This window comes from Mauremys reevesii, linkage group 2 (assembly GCF_016161935.1).
Source record: "Mauremys reevesii isolate NIE-2019 linkage group 2, ASM1616193v1, whole genome shotgun sequence".
NCBI lineage: Eukaryota > Metazoa > Chordata > Testudines > Geoemydidae > Mauremys > Mauremys reevesii.
This window is the reverse complement of record NC_052624.1, coordinates 256,484-277,396: the sequence shown is the minus strand read 5'-3', so window position 1 is coordinate 277,396 and position 20,913 is coordinate 256,484. Positions and strand designations below refer to the sequence as shown.

Below are 20,913 nucleotides of genomic sequence, written 5' to 3'. Positions count from 1 at the left end.
AGGGGTTTTGATGCTCAGTCCCTGGAGGGGAGGGGAACAGGGAGTGGCAAGGGTGTGTGGTGGTGCCCAGTCCCTGGGGGACAGGGAGGATATGTGAGGGAAGGAAGACTTGTCAGGGCCTGGTCCCTGGTGTGAGGGATGGGGGTGGTGCGAGTGAGGGAGGGTTGTCAATGCCCAGCCCCTGGCTAAGAGGGGCAGAGAGGATGTTAGGTGCCAGAGGGATGTCAGTGCCTGGCTGAAGGGGGCACAGTGGATCTGAGTTGGGGATGGGTGTCAGTGCCCAGCTGAGTGGGGCAGGCCTGTGGGTGGGGCAGGGGTGTCAGTGTTCGGCTGAGGGGGGCAGGGTGTGCGGGGGGGTAAGGGATGTAATTGCCCAGCTGAGGGGAAGGGGGTGTGGGAGGTGTGTCAGTGCCTGGCTGAGGGGTGCAGGGGGTGTGGGGAGGAGGGGTGTCAGTGCCTGGCTGAGGGGTGCAGGGGGTGTGGGGAGGAGGGGTGTCAGTGCCCAGCTGACGCGGGCACAGCGGGTGGGGGAGGGGTGTCAGTGCCTGGCTGAGGGGGGCACAGCGGGTGGGGGAGGGGTGTCAGTGCCTGGCTGAGGGGGGCAGGGCTATGGGGAGGGGAGGGGTTTAATTGCCCTGCTGAGAGGGGCAGGGTTGTCAGTGCCCATCTAAGGGGGGCACAGTGGGTGCAGATGGGCATCAGTGCCCAGCTGGGGGGGAAACAGCGGGTGCAGTGTCAGTGCCTGGCTGAGGGGGACAGGGCTGTGGGTGGGGAAGGGGTGTAATTGCCCTCCTGAGGGAGGTGGGGAGTCAGTGCACAGCTAAGGGGGGGCAGGGCTGGGGGAGGGGTGTCAGTGACCAGCTGAGGAGGTGCGACGTTATAAGTGTAATATAATATCTCATTGAAAGGTGACTGACAGGGCCAGAAAGAGTTAATTAACTCACAGATGGACCTGACCCATGGCCGAACTTTAGACTGATTAGGAAGATCTGTAAATGACTAGAGCGTAGAGGGGGCACAGCGGGGGTGGGGAGGGTGTGATAGCACAGCTGAGGGGTGGGGAGGGTGTTGGTGCCCGGCTGAGGGGCACAGCGGGTGGGGAGGGTGTGATAGCACAGCTGAGGGGTGGGGAGGGGTGTTGGTGCCCAGCTGAGGGGGGCGGGGGGCGAGGAGGGGTGTCGGCGCCCGGCTGAGGGGGGCGGGGGGTGGGGTGTCAGTGCCCAGCTGAGGCGGGCGGAGGGCGGGGAGGGGTGTCGGTGCCCGGCTGAGGGGGGCACAGCGGGTGGGGAGGGTGAAAGTGCCCGGCTGACGGGGACAGGAGGTGGGGGGAGGGGTGTGATCGCCTAGCTGAGGGGTTGGGGGAGGGGTGTCGGTGCCCGGCTGAGAGGGGCGGGGGTGGGGGGAGGGGTGTCAGTGCCCGGCTGAGGGGGGCGGGGCTGCGGGTGCCCGGCGGGGTGTCTTGGCCGGTGCCCTCCCGGGGCGGGAGTTTCCCCGGCTCGCGCTCGCGCTCCGTGGCGGGGGAGGCTCTTTGCCCCGGTCCCTAACGGCCGCACTTTGCAGACGCTCCCTGCCGGCCGCCGTTCTCCGCATCGCCGCGCAGGCGCCCCGCACGCGCCGGGAGCGGAGCCGCGGCCCCGCGAGCGGGAGAGTCCGGGACCGGCGGGCTGGAGCGTGGACATGAGGGTGAGCGCGGCGCCGCGGGTCCCGCTGCCCCCGCCCGGCGAGAGGAGCTTGGCCCGGCCCCGCCCCCAGCCCCTGTCCCGGGTGCTGCCCCTTCTCTGCGCCCCGTCGGGGGGACCGACCCCCCGCTCCTTCCCTGCCCCCTCCCCTGCGCCCCGTCGGGGGGACCGACCCCCAGCCCCGGGTGCTGCCCCTCCTCTGCGCCCCGTCGGGGGGACCGACCCCCCGCTCCTTCCCTTGTCCCCGCCCCTGCGCCCCATTGGGGGGACCGACCCCCAGCTCCTCCCCTGCGCCCTCCCCTGCGCCCCGTCGGGGGACTGACCCCAGCCCCGGGTGCTGCCTCCCTGCGCCCCGTCGGGGGGACCGACCCCCAGGTCCGGGTGCTGCCCCTCCTCTGCGCCCCGTTGGGGGGAGCGACCCCCAGCCCCGGGTGCTGCCCCTCCCTGCGCCCCGTCGGGGGGACCGACCCCCAGCTCCTCCCCTGCACCCCGTTGGGGGGAGCGACCCCCAGCCCCGGGTGCTGCCCCTCCTCTGCGCCCCGTCGGGGAAGAGCCACCCCCAGCCCCGGGTGCTGCCCCTCCCTACGCCCCGTCGGGGGGACCGACCCCCCCCAGCCCCGGGTGCTTCCCCTCCTCTGCGCCCCGTCGGGGGAGAGCCACCCCAGCCCGGGTGCTGCCCCTCCTCTGCGCCCGTCGAGAGCCACCCCAGCCCGGGTGCTGCCCTCCTCTGCGCCCGTCGGGGGACCGACCCCGCTCCTTCCCTGCCCCTCCCCACCCCAGCCCCGGTGCTGCCCTCCCCTGCGCGGTGCTGCCCCTCCTGCGCCCGTCGGGGGAGAGCCACCCCCCGCCCCGGGGGCTGCCCCTCCCTGCTCCCCGTCGGGGGAGAGCGACCCCCCCAGCCCCGGGTGCTGCCCCTCCTCTGCGCCCGTCGAAGAGCCACCCCAGCCCGGGTGCTGCCCCTCCTACGCCCGTCGGGGACCGACCCCAGCCCCGGGTGCTGCCCTCCTCTGCGCCCGTCGGGAGAGCCACCCCAGCCCCGGTGCTGCCCCTCCTCTGCGCCCCGTCGAGAGCCACCCAGCCCGGTGCTGCCCCTCCTCTGCGCCCGTCGGGACCGCGACCCCAGCCCCGGGTGCTGCCCCTCCCTACGCCCCGGCGGGGGGACCGACCCCCCCCCAGCCCCGGGTGCTGCCCCTCCTTGCGCCCGCCGTGGGACCGACCCCAGCCCCGGGTGCTGCCCCTCCCTGTGCCCCCGGGGAGCGACCCCCAGCCCCGGGTGCTGCCCCTCCTCTGCGCCCCGTCGGGGGAGAGCCACCCCCAGCCCCGGGTGCTGCCCCTCCCCTGCGCCCCGTCGGGGGGACCGACCCCCCGCTCCTTCCCTTGTCCCCTCCCCTGCGCCCCGTCGGGGGAGAGCGACCCCCCCCAGCCCCGGGTGCTGCCCCTCCCTGCGCCCCGTCGGGGGGACCGACCCCCAGCTCCTTCCCTGCCCCCTCCCCTGCGCCCCGTCGGGGGAGAGAGACCCCCCCCCCAGCCCCGGGTGCTGCCCCTCCCTGCGCCCCGTCGGGGGGACCGACCCCCAGCTCCTTCCCTGCCCCCTCCCCTGCGCCCCGTCGGGGGAGACTGACCCCCAGCCCCGGGTGCTGCCCCTCCCTGCGCCCTGTTGGGGGGACCGACCCCCAGCTGCTTCCCTGCCCCCTCCCCTGTGCCCCATTGGGGGGACCAACCCCCAGCCCCGGGTGCTGCCCCTCCCTGCGCCCTGTCGGGGGGACCAACCCACCACTCCTTCCCTTGCCCCCTCCCCTGCGCCGTCGGGAGTGATCCCAGCCCCGGTGCTGCCCTCCCCTGCGTCCCGTCGGGAGAGCGACCCCAGCCCCGGGTGCTGCCTCCCCTGCGCCCCGGGAGAGCGACCCCAGCCCGGGTGCTGCCTCTCCTGCGCCCGTCGGGAGCGACCCCAGCCCCGGGTGCTGCCCCTCCCCTGCGCCCCGTCGGGAGGTGACCCAGGCCCGGTGCTGCCCTCCCTGCACCCTGTTGGGAGAGCGACCCCCAGGCCCGGTGCTGCCTCCCTGTGCCCCGTTGGGGGGACCGACCCCCAGCTGCTTCCCTGCCCCCTCCCCTGCTCCCCGTCGGGGGGGCCGGCCCCCAGCCCCGGGTGCTGCCCCTCCCCTGCGCCCCATCGGGGGAGACTGACCCCCCAGCCCCTTCCCCTGGCAGGGGGAGACCGACCGCCTGGCTCCTTCCCTTGCCCCCAGCCCCGGGTACTGCCCCCTCCCCTGGCAAGGGGAGACCAAATCCCCAGCCCCCTACAAGGGACACCGAGCCCCAGCTCCTTCCCCTTGTCCCCAGCCCCGGGTACTGTCCCCTCCCTTGTTGGGGGAGAAAGGCCTACCCAACTCCTTCCCTGCCCCCTGCTGGGGAGACCAGCCCCGCCTCCACCCTCTTCCCCTGGCAGGGGGAGACCGACCCCCCCTCCCCCGCACGAGCCCATTCCCTTGCCCCCAGCCCTGGGTACTGTCCCTTCCTCTGCTCCCTGTTGGGAAGACTGACCTCCTAACCCTGGGTATTGCCCCCTTACCCTGACAGGGGAGACTGACCCCCCCCAACTCCTTCCCCTGCTGGGTGATACCGATCCCTCAACCCCTTTCTCTGGTAGGGGGAGACCGACCCCCAGCCCCTCCCTCTGCTCCCTGCCGAGGGAGACTGACTCTCCAGCTGATTCCCCTGCCAGGGAGACCATCCCAGCCCCTTCCTCTGGTGAGGGGGGCTGGGGATGGCCCCCCCAGCCCCTTCCCTTGTATCCAGTCCTGGGTACTGCCCCCTCCCCTGCCCCCTACTGGGGGAGACCAACCCCCCACAACCCCAGGCACTGTGTCCTACTTCCCTCAGGTGAAACCAACTGCTACCTACTGGCTCCTCCTGGGACAAATGAACTGTCCCCTGCTAGGAAAGATTGACCTCCCCCCACACTGAACTGCCCCCTTGCCCAGGAGAGACCAGTCCCAATCCTTGCTCCCCTGGTATTAGGAGAGATCCAACACCACTTCCTCACAGCCCCAGCAGCGCCTCTGGGAGAGACCCCTGTTTCTGTGATATATCATCTCCTACATGGCACTATTCCCTGCCAGTGAGACATACACTGGGGGCTGGGTCTATCTTTGCCTTGAGATAGATTAATTCTCCTGCCCCTGCTCAGTCTGGCAGTGGTACTGCTCCCATCTGCCCTGGAAGAGAGACATACCTGGTACTACCCCCACCTGTCCTGGGGGTGAGAGACTCTTTCCCCCTATTTCCGTCCCCTGCACGTCTCTCTGTCCAGCACTGCCCCCCCTTCACTTGGGGAGAGACTCCCTGCTTGGAATTGCTCTCAGCTTGGCACTGCCCTCTGGCCCTAGCAGTCAGATCCCCCCCTAGTATTGCCTTAAGCTGGGCACTGCCCCCTCCCTTGGGAGAGACCCTTAGCCCTACCCTCAATCCAGCACTGTATCTCTGCTGTGCCCTCAGCCTGGCACTCACTCCTGCCTTCCAAAAGACACTCTTTGCACTGTTTCCTGTTCTTTCTGCCTTGGCTCCCGTCCCCCCCACCTTGCCTGGCACTGCCCTTCAGTCTGCAGGTTGTCACTACATGCCTCCACCTTACAAGCCCTGCTCTCTGCCTTCCAGGCCTGGCACTTTCACTTATCTCTGCCTTGGCATTGTTCACCTGGCCTTGCATGGCCCTGCCTCCTAAAAACATAAGAATGGCCGTACCGGGTCAGACCAAAGGTCCATCTAGCCCAGTATCTGTCTACCAACAGTGGCCAATGCTAGGTGCCCCAGAGAGAGTGAACCTAATAGGCAATGATCAAGTGATCTCTCTCCTGCCATCCATCTCCATCCTCTGACAGAGGCTAGGGACACCATTCCTTACCCATCCTGGCTAATAGCCATTTATGGACTTAACCTCCATGAATTTATCCAGTTCTCTTTTAAACACTGTTATAGTCCTAGCCTTCACAACCTCCTCAGGTAAGGAGTTCCACAAGTTGACTGTGCGCTGCGTGAAGAACTTCCTTTTATTTGTTTTAAACCTGCTGCCTGTTCATTTCATTTGGTGACCCCTAGTTCTTGTATTATGGGAATAAGTAAATAACTGTTCCTTATCCACTTTCTCCACATCACTCATGATTTTATATACCTCTATCATATCCTCCCTTAGTCTCCTCTTTTCCAAGATGAAGAGTCCTAGCCTCTTTAATCTCTCCTCATATGGGACCCTCTCCAAACCCCTAATCATTTTAGTTGCCCTTCTCTGAACCTTTTCTAGTGCTAGTATATCTTTTTTGAGATGAGGAGACCACATCTGTACACAGTATTCGAGATGTGGGCATACCATGGATTTATATAAGGGCAATAATATATTCTCCACCTTATTCTCTATCCCCTTTTTAATGATTCCTAACATCCTGTTTGCTTTTTTGACCGCCTCTGCACACTGCGTAGACATCTTCAGAGAACTATCCACGATGACTCCAAGATCTTTTTCCTGACTTGTTGTAGCTAAATTAGCCCCCATCATATTGTATGTATAGTTGGGGTTATTTTTTCCAACGTGCATTACTTTACATTTATCCACATTAAATTTCATTTGCCATTTTGTTGCCCAATCACTTAGTTTTGTGAGATCTTTTTGAAGTTCTTCACAGTCTGCTTTGGTCTTAACTATCTTGAGCAGTTTAGGATCATCTGCAAACTTTGCCACCTCACTGTTTACCCCTTTCTCCAGATCATTTATGAATAAATTGAATAGGATTGGTCCTAGGACTGACCCTTGGGGAACACCACTAGTTACCCCTCTCCATTCTGAGAATTTACCATTCATTCCTACCCTTTGTTCCCTGTCTTTTAACCAGTTCTCAATCCATGAAAGGATCCTGCTTCAGTTCATGCCACAGTCCACTATGTGGTACTGCCCAGCTCCTCCTAATTATTCCTGGCCCTCCTGCTGGGCACTGTTAACAAGTCCATCTGCCCACACTGTCCCATACCCCCTGTCCACTTTCCCCTGCTTGGCTCTGCTCAGCAGCTGCTTTGGCACATTGTGCCTCTGACCTGATATTGCTGCTCACTTATTTCAGAATGGCACTGCTCACTGAATGGTACATACCTTGGTCTCTTGCACTGTCTGCTTTGGTGCTGTTCATTTTCCACCTGTCCACCTCCATTTCTGCCTGTTTGCCCATGCCTTGTTTTTGCGCTGCTGGATCTGGACCCATGCCCTGCTCTTCAGCCCTGGCAGAGTTGGTGCTGCCCCTTTGCCATGACAGAGCAGGCTGAACACCACTGCTCTGCTCATCTGACTTAGTACTGCTACATGAACATCCTCTCCTCTTGGTCCATCTGCTCTTGGAACATCTGGATCAGCAGCGAGCGCCCTGCTCGCCTCAACAACAGCTGGGTATTAAACTATCCTCCCTGTACATCCCTATGAGCACAGCTGTGTTTTCCTCTCTCCACTTGCTGTGATACGGCCTCCCCTTATTCCCTGGCTTGCAGAGTTTGTTATGTGCCACCCCTCCTCCACAGGCATAGCTTGATCATCACACTCTTCCCAAGGAGCAGCTGTATTGACATCCTCTTTTCCATAGACAGAGCTGGATCTGCTTCCCCTTCCCCAGGAATGGCAGGATCTGCTTTGGACTTGGCCTGGCAGAGATGACTCTGCACCCACTCATGTTGCCCATGAGCCCTAGAAACAACTGGATCAACAGCTCCATTCCAGCCTACCTACCCCTGGATATTTGGATATTACCCTACCCTCCTTATACATCTGAATTTACATCTCCTCACTTGCCTTAGCACGGCTAGTTCCGCACCTTCCATGTCCTGGTACAGGTGAGGTAACAGTGTCTCTGCTAAAATATCATACTCTGCTGTCTGTCTTTTGTAGCCTTTCTTTATACACCAGCAAACTGACACTGTTACAGCTCCTGAACTAGCTCACTTTCCCAATAGCTGCAGTCTAGCTGTGCCCAACGGTGGGAATATAACCTGGAACAGCAATATCAGTAAACGTTTCAGAGTAGTAAACACTCTCCACTCTTTCTTCAACATCTGGGGCTGATAGCCTCTCTATCTTTTTCTTTTCACAGGTTGCAAAGGTACGTCTCAGGTCAGTGCTGACCCAGCAAGTTCACACTGATGTGTTGTGTTCATCTCTTCCCTCCCACTCACTGCCTACCTTCTCCTTTCAGAGCTGGATTCGAATGTGTCCTGGGTTTGCTGCATTACAGCAGTTCCTGCTTCAGTTAGATCAGAACCTTCCCTGCTAATTCATCATGACATAACCAACCAGCCACCTCCCACTGCACAGTTGGATAAGCTTCTTGTTTCGCATTGTTCCAAGCACATGTGACTCAAGGCCTTCATCATCCACCTAGTCTGGTACAGGTAGGTTTAACCCTTTGGAAAGTGGATTGTTCCTAGTGGGAAGGAGAATGTATATGGTTTGCATGGGAGGTAGGGAAAATGACTGGGGTTGGAGATCTTGGGCATGTTAGGACTGTTGCCTGGAGTCAGTCCTAGACCGAGGTGCCCCTTCAGTACTGGATATCTTAGCTGGTGATCTGGTTAGTTAAGATCCAAATATACTGGGGTAGATAAGCTGGAATGGAGGAGTTGATTTCCCATCATGGCTGGTAGAGAGGAAACTGACATGGGCAAAGCAGGGAGATTGGCTTGGAGAAGGAGAGGCAGCTGCTGAGAGAGCAAATGAACCCCTGTTGTGGGGGAGAAGGGAAGAGGAGGAGCTTAAGGTGTTCATTTACAGTAACTCTTCCTCCATTGACTAAGGGTGATTGATGCTTGCCAGGCTGTCACTGACTTGCATAGGTGTCATGCTTATCTTTGCACCATACCTAAACCAACATTTTTTTGAGTTCTCATTTCCTTCATGTAGCATCACACAGTAAATTCTCCTCTGCTTGCTATTCCTCCCTTCCTGGCCTCCATGGTTATCCATTGGTTAACTCTACATTTACACCAACATACTGGAATCTCCAGTTCAATTCTTTCATCTTTAGTATCAATTCCTCTGCCTCTTGTCACTTCCACTGGAGCATTTCCAGATGAGCCATACAGCCTCCTGTTGCTCGGTCACTTCTTTACAGTTTCTCTAACTGGTTTTCTCTTTTCCGGGTTGGATCAGTTCCGGGTTGGAACTTTGCGACTTGCAAAGTTCGCTTCAGAGGTCATTGGTAATAAGAGTAGTGGAAGAACACAGTGTTACCCTAGTGAAGGTAACAATTTTATAGCTTATGATTATATCATTATGATCAGCCAATTTGGCTGCCTGTGCAACACTGGCCAGAGAATCTCTCCTAGTGATTCCTGCATCAAGTTCATCACTTCTGGTTGAGCTAGAGTGTGTCGTTGAGTGAAAGACACCCAGTCTTGCTTTATAGATTCCAAGTGATGGAGAATACACTGTGGCCCAGGTAAGTTGTTCTGATGGTTAATTACCCTCACTGGTAAAAATTTGTTCCTTATTTCTAGTTTGAATTTGTCTAACTTCTGCTTCCAGTTACTGGATCTTGATGACTGAAAACTTAATACCTCATCTTTTCCAGTCCAGTTGGTGTAGCTGAACCACTTCATGGATTTTTAAAGCCAGAAGGGACCATTATTATCATCTAGTCTGACCTACTGCATAAGACAGGTCAGAGAATTACACCTAGTGAATTCCTGCGTCCAGCCCAAGAGCGTGCCTTTTAGAAAGGCATACAGTCTTGACTTATAGACTCCTCATGAAGGACTCTTGCTCAATATCTGGCAAAGATTGTGGCATGGATGAAAGCTGGCTGGCAGAGGCTTGACTCGGATAAGAACAAGGTAATGCTGGAATGTTGGGGGAAGCAATGGGAAAGAATGGTAGTGATTATCAGCCTGCTTGGTCGAAGGAGTGCACCTGCCATTTATCACTCTTGTTTGCCATTTAGGGACTGTGTTAGGTCTTAGGCAGCCGCTGGATGCCCCAGTAGCAGCTGTAGCCAAATTGCTTTTTCCCATCTGCGCTTGGCAAGGAGGGTGCAACATTTGCTTTCCAATTCTGAGACATCATTACAGTTGTCCCTGTCGTAGTCACCTCAATATTAGACAATTGCAGTGTGCTCTACATTGGTTTACACCTTAAGGTCATCTGGCAGCTGAAGTTACTGCTGAATGAGTTTGTCTGCCAATTTGTTTCATACAGAGAGCATATTGTGTTGGTGTTCGAGAGTCTGAGTTTGGGATGGAATTTAAGGTGTTGGTTTTGACCTACAAAGCTCTAAAAGTTTTGGGACCTGCCTCTTTCCCAATGTGAAGTTGCTATAGTGGTGTTCAGTGAGAGATCTCAAGGTAACAGCCTGATGCTTTAAACAGAAGAGAGCTGGAGGCAGGGGTGAAAGTAACTTACCGGTACTGCCAGAGTCCTGAGGGGGCGTGGCCTCATCTGGAAGAGGCATGGTGTCATAAACAGTTAGTTAAGGGTTAAGGTTTTTTTCTACCTGTAAAGGGTTAACAAGCACTACCTGTGAACACCTGACCAGAGGACCAATCAGGGACAAGAGATTTTCAAATCCCTGTGGAGGGAAGTTTTTTTTTCCTGTATCTTTTGTTTTTAGAGAGTCTCTCTTGGGAGTTAAGGGAGTCCAGACATCTTAATCAAGTCCTCCCAGGTTTCTGCAATAAATTCTTCCATTCAAGCTAGTGAGTATTAGCAAGGAACTAGTATTCCTATACTTTTATTTCTGTATTTGCAATTCTGTGTTTTGCTATAGAATTTCTTTAATTCTGTACTGTTATTGCTTTTACTGAGAAAGAAAGGAGGGGGGATTCTCTCCAGAGATTGATAAGTTTAGACCCTGTGTATTGTTCCATCTTGGTATTACAGAGACAGTTACTTTCTTTTTATTCTTTAATAAATCTTTTCTGTTAAGGACTTGGTTGATCTTTCCTTGTGTGAATTCTCAGGGAAAGGGGAGGAGGGAGGAGGACGGCATCCCTCTGTAGTTGGATCCCGGTATCTCTCATAGGAAAAGGGAGGGGAGAGGAAGCAGGGGGGAATGGTTTATTTCTCCTAGGTGTAAGAACTCTATGGATTTGGGGCTCTTGGGATCCCCAAAGATTTTGGGGAAGGACTGTGTCCCAATACACGTACATTATTGGGTGGTGGCAGCTTTTACCAGATCTAAACTAGGATTTTAGTTTAGGGGAGTCCATGCAGGTCCCCATTTTGGAACCCAACAGCTCTAAGTGGGGGTGAGACCTATGACACATGGCCTCAACTGGAAGAGGCGGGGCCTTTCAAGATTTAAAGGCCCTGGGGCACTGGCTGTGACTGGGAGCCCCAGGGCCTTTAAATCAACCCAGGGCTCCCAGCTGCAGAGGTGGCTGGGAGCTCCAGGGCAAATTAAAGGGCTCGGGGCTCTGGCTGCTGCGGAGCCCTGAGCCCTTTAAACCCTGGCTGGGGCAGCCACGGAATCTCCGAGCCCTTTAAATCCCGGCCCCAGCCCGGGCGCTGAGCTGCGGGGGGGAATTTAAAGGGCTCTGGGCTCCCCGCAGCCGCGGAAGCTCTGAGCCCTTTAAATCCCATCCCCAGCGCGGCTGCCGGAGCTGTGTGGGGGGGATTTAAAGGGCTTTGGGTCCCTGCAGCCGTGGGAGCTCTGAGCCCTTTAAATCTCAGCCCCAGTGCGGCTGCCGGAGCTGCGGGGGGGAATTGGCCCCAGCATGGTTGCCGGAGATGCGGGGGGGGGATTTAAAGGGCTCTGGGCTCCCCGCAGCCGCAGAAGCTCTGAGCCCTTTAAATCCTGGCCTGACAGGGAGCCCAGAGCCCTTTAAATTCCCGCCATGGAAGCCGGTGTGGTCCGGCACGACGTTTTGGCTTTTGTCGGTACGCCGTACCGGTTTACTTTCACCTCTGGCTGGAGGCAGGGTATTTTTTTTTAAGGGACCCTCTGACTCTGGACCTGGCTAATTTCCCAAACCCTGTCCAGCAAAGCTTGGACCATTATAACTAAGACCCTACTTGAATCGTGGGATGATCTTCAAATAATTGCGGCTGAGTTGCAGACAAGACATGGAAAATCACGGAAAAGTAATAATGTACCTTTATTAATAGCGGTAATTTGGAAAAGCCAGAGTAGACCTATTTGTTTAAGAAAAATTTGCTGGAACGATATAAACACTCAAGTATTATGTTATGCCTCTAATTTTTTTGATAACCAGACATTTTGCTGCAACTATATTACATTCATTTAAAAACAAATGACAGATACAATATAAAATTTAGAAAACATAACTGCTGTAGAAATCGAGTCCAGTCACTTTTGCTTTTAAAATTTTACAGGGATCGTATGTTAGTGCAGTACTAATTGCATACTCAAAATGTATGCAAAATTACAGACTGTGCAAAGTAAGCCAATTAAAATCCAAATAGCGGTGGAAGCCTAATGTTGTGGGATCTGCAACTTCCACAGTATTGCAAATGAAGTAGGGTCTTAGTTATAACGTTAAGGGCATGTTGTAAGACTCAACTCTTTTCCTAGGGTTTTCTGGAAGGGCTCATATTTTGAGATGGGAAGGATTCAAAATCTTTTATGGATAGCTCTCTTTGTATGTATTTAAGTTGTGTAGCGGTGCCATAATCCTGCATAGTTAATTACTTTTAGACAAATGTAAATAACTAAAATAGACATACATGTCTGTGTAGCTCATACTAACACGTATTTGTATTACATTCACCAGAATGTATTCATGCCATATATAGTGACTACTAGATGTTCTCATCTCACAATGTGTATTGCTCAAAAATGTCCTCAGATGGGTTAATTAACTGCTTCCAGCACAGTATGCTGTGGGCAAGTATGTTTGGTATTTAGCAACTTAACACAGGGAAACAGGACTAGCACTTTATATAGTGGATAAGTGTCCCTTGAGTTTCAAGGAAGAGATCAAGGATGCTTGTTGGATAAGAAGTGTGAGGCAGTTCTAAGTATAAATGACAGTGTGCAATGACAGTACTAATGAAGGGATTCAGGAAATTGGGTGATGTGGTCAGAGTGGTGGCAGAAGAAGGTCATTTCATACTATGACCTCTCTGGCCTTGACAACTGTCAACCTTGCCCCTTACTGAATACTAAATAGATTTGTAACTCCTCACTTAACATTGTTACATTGCTGATCTATTATAGAACAAGCTCATTTAAAGTTGTGCAATGCTCCCTTATAATGTTGTTTGGCAGCTGCCTGCTTTGTCCACTGTTTGCAGGATTCACTGGAAGAGCAGCCCCTCCTTGTGGGGATTAGAACCTGGGGCGGGGGCAGTGAGCCCCCTCCATCAGCTCCCCTAAATTCCCTGTAAGATATGTGGTTCCATAGCTGCCCAGCAGTTGTTCAGCTGTCCCTTCCCCCACTGCTGTCCTGCTCCTGCCCTGCCCTCTGCCGTAGAGCTGCTCCTGGGAGCTTCCTGCTTTGGGGGGAGGGGGTGCTGATATCAGGATGCCCCCCTGCTCCTGCCACCCCTCCTGTTCTGTACCCCCTATCCACAAAGTGGAGGAGGGGGGACAGGGCTGGGGGGACAGAATGGCGGGAGCTGCCTGGAAGCTGTTGCTTCCTGTCTGAACTGGCTGATCTGCTTAAAAGGGCAATGTACTTGAAGTGTGGTCAGCATACCGAAAGGGTCAATGCATGTCTGTCTGTCTGTCTCGCACTCTCTCTCTCTCTCTCTCTCTCTCTCTCTCTCACACACACACATGCCTGCACCCTCAGCACTTTGGAAAGTCAGCACCTGTGCAGCCTTGCATGTGCTGTCAGGAGGAGGGAGTGGTGTGCTCCAGCTGGATAGCGTGGCCTCATTATCATGTTCAGTTTTTGCGGGGAAGTGTTTGCAGCTACTGCCATGCATCTATTGTGTTTCCTCCCTCCTGCCTCAGTCCATGCTGCCTTGTAAAGTGTGACAACAGCATATTAACCCTTGAGGGCTCAGCTGAGTGCTAGTTCATCATTTAGCAGCAAGGCATTCCCTGGGAAATATTCCACCCTCTTACTCCATCACCTCAACCAAGCTTCACAATCATTCATTGGTGTGTACAATGTTACACTGTTTGTTTAAAATTGTTTAAAACTTATACTGTATATAATGTCTTTTCTCTGGTGAAAATTTTTTCCCTGGAATCTAACCCCCCCATTTACATTAATTCTTATGGGGAAATTGGATTCACTTAAGATCATTTCCATAAAGTCGCATTTTTCAGGAACAGAACTACAACGTTAAGTGAGGAGTTACTATAGTTCTGCGAAGATCATCTTCGCACTGCTATAGACTAGGGACCGAATGGCTGGGCAGCAGTTCTGCAGAAAGGGACCTAGGGGTTACTGTGGACGAAAAGTTGAATATGAGTCAGTGTGCCCTTGTTGCCAAGAAGGCTAATGGCATTTTGGGTTGTATAAGTAGGGGCATTTCCAGCAGATCGAGGGATGTGATCATTCCCCTCTATTCAGCACTGGTGAGGCCTCATCTGGAGACTGTGTCCAGTTTTGGGCCCCACACTTCAAGAAGGATGTGGATAAATTGGAGAGTCCAGCGGAGGGCAACAAAAATGATTAGGGGGCTGGAGCACATGACTTACGAGGAGAGGCTGAGGGAACTGAGATTGTTTAGCCTGCAGAAGAGAAGAATGAGGGGGGATTTGATAGCTGCTTTCAACTACCTGAAAGGGGGTTCCAAAGAGGATGGATCTAGACTGTTCTCAGTGGTAGAAGATGACAGAACAAGGAGTAATGGTCTCAAGTTGCAGAGGGGGAGGTTTAGGTTGGACATTAGGAAAAACTTTTTCACTAGTAGGGTGGTGAAGCACTGGAATGGGTTACCTAGGGAGGTGGTGGAATCTCCTTCCTTAGGGGTTTTTAAGGTCAGGCTTGACAAAGCCCTGGCTGGGATGATTTAGTTGGGGATTGGTCCTGCTTTGAGCAGGGGGTTGGACTAGATGACCTCCTGAGGTCCCTTCCAACCCTGAGATTCTATGATCTTCCTGGCCTGTCGCTTTGATTATGTCACCCTTCTTTTTAGTCCGTCCGCTAGCTCCTCCTCCAATGTATCAGATATAAACTTCCTGTCCTTACCTTCAAGGCCTTTCATAACTTAGCCCTGCCCTGTCTATCCATCCTGTTATCACAACATTGATCCTCACTTTTGCCACGGATAGATGTCAAGGGCCATGGATAGAGGTCCTCTTATTCATTTGTGTATAAATCTCACATTTTTAAAAAGTGAAGCCTAGAGTTGACGCTGAAGTTTGGTAGGAAGTGTTATACTGGAGGTCAGACTAGATGACCACATTGATCTCTTTTGGCCTTGGAATCTATGAAATCAAACACAACCATGATGCTTCATATCATTTTGATGATTGGGGGCTATATGTCATCAGTTGAAGGTGGAGTCATCTTGGCCAGTTCTTTGAAGCATTTCTCCTTTAGAACCAGCATCATTTCAGTCTTGTCTGGAGCATCTTGAGGAAGTCCTCTGTAAATTACCAAAAATCCCAGATGTGCATCCTGCTAATCTACACACCTCCAGAGCCCTGTGAGACCTGAGAGACGTTCAAGACCAATCTCTTGGAGGAGATGAGAGGGATGTGGTGTGACATGGTGGTTCAGGATTTACTGCCCTAAGTATCAGAGTCCTGCAGCACCTTCTAGACCAGAGGTTGCCAACCTTTCAGAATTGGTGTGCCGAGTCTTCATTTATTCATTCTAATTTAAGGTTTCGCGTGCCAGTAATATATTTTAACATTTTTAGAAGGTCTCTTTCAATAAGTCTATAATATATAACTAAACTATTGTTGTATGTAAAGTAAATAAGGTTTTAAAATTTTTTAAGAAGTTTCATTTAAAATTAAATTAAAATGCAGATCCCCCCCAGACTGGTGGCCAGGATCCGGGCAGTGTGAGTGCCACTGAAAATCAGCTTGCGTGCCGTCTTCGGCACGCGTGCCATAGGTTGCCTACCCCTGTTCTAGATTAATAAATGTATTGGAGTATAAGCTTTCATGGGTGAATACCGACTTCGTCACACACTAAGTATCTTCAACATCCATGCTAATACCACCTCTGATAGGAACATGGGACTGGAAGGGGCCTCCTGGATTGTCACATCCAGTCCCCTGTTATTGATGCAATAGTATGAGATCTCCATCTACTCTCTCTTTCCTACAGGTTGTCTCTTGACCTTGCCACATTGCCATTCACACTCTGGACCTAATTTCAGACTGGGTGTGGATATAGGGAACACAAGAAACAGTTCCCTATTCTGGACCGATGCTCTTCTCCAAACTGGGATGGGAAGAAAATATAAAATCACTGCCAACAAAATATGCAGGTGGTGGAGTGGCAAATAATGGTGGGGATAGGTCAGTTATACAGATCAGTCTGGATTGTTTGGCAAAATGTGCCATTTGAACACTGTGCATTTTAATACAGCAATCTACAACATCATACATTTAGAAACAAAGAATGAATATCACACTTACAGGATGGCGTGCTGTGTCCTGCAGTGCAGCAACAGAAGAATTTAGGTGTCATGGTAGATAATCAACTAACCTGAGCTCCCAGTGTCATGCTGTCACTAAGAGGGCAAATGCAATCCTTTGATGTATAAGCAAGGTTTGTAATAATACCTCTGTATATGGCATTAGTGAGACCATTACTGAATAGTGCATCCAGTTCTGGTGTCCGCACTTCAAAAAGGATATTGAAAAATTAGAAAGGGTTCAGAAAATAGCAACAAGGATGATTTAAGGTCTGGAAAACCAATCTTAATAGTGAGAGACTAAAGAAGTTCAATCTATTTAGTTTATCCAAGAGAAGGTTGACAGTGAATTGGTCACATTCTGTAAGTATCCATAGGGAAGAGATTTTGATAATAGATGGCCTTGAATCCAACAGAAAAAGGCAGAATGAGCTCCAATGGGCGGATGCTGAAGTTAGACAAATTTGGATTAGAAATAAGGTATGCATTCTTTACCGGAATGGTAATTAATGGAACAGTTTACTGAAGGATGTGGTAGATTCTCCATTACTTGAAATTTGTATATCAAGTCTGGATCTCTTTCTAAATGAGATGCTATATCTTAAACTGAAGTTATGGGCTTGATGCAGAAACTACTGGGTAAGGATGTTTGGCCTGTGTTATGCAGCATGTCTGATTAGATAATCATAATGGTCCCTTCTAGTTTGAAAATCCTCATTTACAGATAAACAGCATCCCTGGGAGCTTCTGGACTGGTCAGATATACTGGTAACCTCCTCAGTTCCTGAAACAGGCCAGGAAATAGGTGATCTAGTGAGCTACTAAGATTGCTCAGTAACCACAGCCACTGACCCTCAGGCACCAATGTGCCTGCTCCATTCCCACCCCCGAGGTCTCCATGGTTCAGGGATAAGCTGTGACATGAAAAGCATGAAGGAACAAGACTTGTGGTTGGGAAATATGCAACACCCCCCCCACACACACACACACCCACCACCACCACCACTTTTTGTGGCTTTTCCATCCTATTTAAAAAAAATATTTTCCCTCTGTTACTGCACAAGAGAGTGAGTGACTGATTTGCTAACTGGCTCTGCCTAGGGTAGGGGACACCTGGCCAACCAACCAGCTCTACACAAAATGCAGGCTAATGCCAAATTTTCTACAATTTTGGTTAGTTGGAGAGGGAATGGAAGACAATACCAGGACAGTAGCAGGAAAGATTTTCAGACGTGTTTTTTAAATTAAGTCTCTCTCTCTTTAAATTTAGATATCAAAAATAGCTGTAGGGAATAATCTGGCATGTTTAGTAAACTGCCCAAAATTGGATCTGAAGAACAGGAATGGGGATGAGGGTATCCTGCCTGTATAGTTATGGGGCTTTGATCTGTTATGCAAAATCCCTTCCAGGCTTTAGGCACTCTGAGGTCCTCAATACCCTGAAATGTTCTCAGGACATTGTTCCCTGGCCTTAGAAAGCAATGACAGCATCTCCTCGGCAACGGGAAAGGTGCTGTATTTCCATGGGAACAGACTTGTGAGAAGCACTCCAATGGGAAACCTCTGTGTGGAAGCTGACAGCCCAAGCTCTTTGTTTGACCTGCCTGAATCTAAGGACTTTGTACGCTCTGGGTATGTCTGTGGTGCAATTAAACACCTAAGGCTGGCTTGTCAGCTGACTTGGGCCATGGGGCTATTTCACTGTAGTGTAGATGTTCGGGCTCAGTCTGGACCCCAAGCTCTGGGATCCTCCCCGTCAGCTCAAACATCTGCACTGCAATTAAACAATCCCAGAGCCCGAGTCACCTGACACAGGCCAGCCGTGGGTGTTTAATTGCAGTGTGGACATACCTCAAATGCTCAGACCCTGCCAGTGACAGGGAGAAGTGAATTGTGGTGCTGCACTTGGCTTTATCTGTAAGAAATTAGTGTTGCAGTACATTCCCATCTCAGGAGCTTCTGCTTCAATGAGTGAGGGTCTGTCCATCTGCTGAAATCAGAGGTGCAATTGCGGCTCGTGTAGACATACCCAAGATAGTTTGGATTTAGCTAGCTCAGATACCAATAGTAGTGAAGCTGTGGCAGCATGGGCTAGCTGCCCAATTATGTCGGGGGAGGGATAGCTCAGTGGTTTGAGCATTGGCCTGCTAAACCCAGGGTTGTGAGTTCAATCCTTGAGGGGGCCATTTAGGGAACTGGGGTTAAAAAAAAAATTTGGGGATTGGTCCTGCTTTGAGCAGGGGGTTGGACTAGATACCTCCTGAGGTCCCTTCCAACCCTGATATTCTATGTAGTCAGGTTATGTACTCGGTGGCTAGACCATGCTACTGCGGCTTCACTGTTTTTGGTACCTGTGCAAGCTAGATTAAAGCTAATATGGGGGTGGCTACATATGCAGCAATCTCAGACCTCATTACTGTTGTGTAGACATGCCTGGTTGCAGCTTCTGTAAGGAAGGTGATACCTCTGCTAGGTTGAGAGTCAGGGAAGCACCTGAGGGATAAGCAGGGAATTTGTAGTTCAGTGGCGTCCTTTTCTCTGTTAGAAGGAAGAAATGTTTCTGTGCACACATTACATCCCAGCTAATGAGACAGTTTGATAATACAGTAGAAAAGCAAAGTGGAATACATTTCCCAGATCTGAAGCTCACAGTGAGCAAAACTAGACCTAGAGAGCAGTGAGTAGATCTGGGAGATGAGCATGTTTTTTTCTATTCTGAAGTGGTGGAGAAAGGAGAAGCTGGTGGCGGGATTGAAAAAGGGCACGGTGCAGTCAAAACAAAGGACAAGGCAGGTGATATTAACACCAGCACTTTGTACTGTCTGCAGGATGATGATGTGATTGTAGAGGAGTTCGGAGAGCAGATGGCTAATCGTGCAGTGTTTTTTAAAGTCCTTTTATCACTTCTGAGTGGGCTGTCTTTTTAATTTCATTGGCTATCACCTTGTTCCTCTGTTATAAGAGAGTAAATAGAAATGCTTGATAAAGGTAATAAGGTAATAATTGGAGATATACCAATCTCCTAGAACTGGAAGGGACCTTGAAAGGTCATCAAGTCCAGCCCCCTGCCTTCACTAGCAGGACCGATTTTTGCCCCAGATCCCTAAGTGGCCCCCTCAAGGATTGAGCTCACAACCCTGGGTTTAGCAGGCAAATGCTCAAACCACTGAGCTATCCCTCCTTCTTTATCCCTTTCATTATCTTGTATTCTTCTACCCCCTCTTATTTATCTCCTTTCTAATTTAAACAATCCCAATCTTTTCAATCCCTCCTCAGACAGAAGTCTCTCCAACTTCTAATCCTATTTTGATTCTTTTCTGAATGCTGTAGCTCTGTTGAATATTTTCAGAGACGGGGTGACCAGAACTGCATACACCCCTGCATACAAATGGGTCTGTGGATGAGGGGAAAGCAGTGTTATTCTTTGACTTTAGCAAAGCTTTTGATACAGTCTCCCACAGTATTCTTGCCGGCAAGTTGAAGAAGTATGGGCTGGATGAATGGACTGTATGGTGGATAGAAAGCTGGCTAGATCGTCGGGCTCAATGGGTAGTGATCAGTGGCTCCATGTCTAGTTGGCAGCCGGTCCCAAGGATTGGTCCTGGGGCTGGTTTTGTTCAATATCTTCATTAATGATCTGGAGGATGGCGTGGGCTGCACCCTCAGCAAGTCTGCAGATGACACTAAACTGGGAGGAGTGGTAGATACTCTGGAGGGTAGGGATAGGATACAGAGGGACCTAGACAAATTAGAGGACTGGGCCAAAAGAAACCTGATGAGGTTCAACAAGGACAAGTGCAGAGTCCTGCACTTAAGATGGAAGAATCCCATTCACTGCTACAGACTAGGGACCGAGTGGCTAGGCAGCAGTTCTTCAGAAAAGGACCTAGGGGTTACAGTGGATGAGAAGCTGGATATGAGCCGACAGTGTGCCCTTGTTGCCAAGAAGCTAACAGCATTTTGGGCTGTATAAGTAGGGGCATTGCCAGCAGATCGAGGGACATGACCATTCCCCTCTATTCGACGTTGGTGAGGCCTCATCTGGAGTACTGTGTCCAGTTTTGGGCCCTACACTACAAGAAGGATGTGGAAAAATTGGAAAGAGTCCAGTGGAGGGCAACAAAAATGATTAGGGGGCTGGAGCACATGACTTAGGAGGAGAGGCTGAGGGAACTGGGATTGTTTAGTCTGCAGAAGAGAAGGAGGAGGGGGGATTTGATAGCTGCTTTCAACTACCTGAAAGGGGGTTCCAAAGAGGATGGATCTAGACTGTTCTCAGTGGTAGATGATGACAGAACAAGGAGTAATGGGGTCAAGTTGCAGTGGCAGAGGTTTAGGTTGAATATTACGAAAAACTTTTTCACTAGGAGGGTGGCGAAGCACTGGAATGGGTTACCTAGGGAGGTGGTGGAATCTCCTTCCTTAGAGGTTTTTAAGGTCAGGCTTGACAAAGCCCTGGCTGGGATGATTTAGTTGGGGATTGGTCCTGCTTTGAGCAGGGAGTTGGACTAGATGACCTCCTGAGGTCCCTTCCAACCCTGATATTCTATGATTCTATTAAAATAATTGAAACTGGTGTGATTATATTGTTGTCATAAATAAACAAATCAGGGTTAAGGTCTCTTTTACCTGTAAAGGGTTAACATGCAGTACCTGATGACCACCTGACCAGAGGACCAATCAAGGAACAGATTATTT

General features: G+C 51.9%; 1 protein-coding gene across 1 annotated transcript in view; it reads left to right on the top strand.

The window, feature by feature from the left end:
• The first annotated feature begins 1,604 nt into the window (after positions 1 to 1,604).
• SMARCD3 (SWI/SNF related, matrix associated, actin dependent regulator of chromatin, subfamily d, member 3) overlaps positions 1,605 to 20,913 on the top strand; it is a 240,921-nt gene continuing 221,612 nt past the window's right edge. The window contains exons 1-2 of the mRNA XM_039524742.1: positions 1,605 to 1,683; positions 7,904 to 8,099. The gene's annotated coding sequence lies outside the window, so the exon portion shown is untranslated. The remainder of the gene's footprint in view (positions 1,684 to 7,903; positions 8,100 to 20,913) is intronic.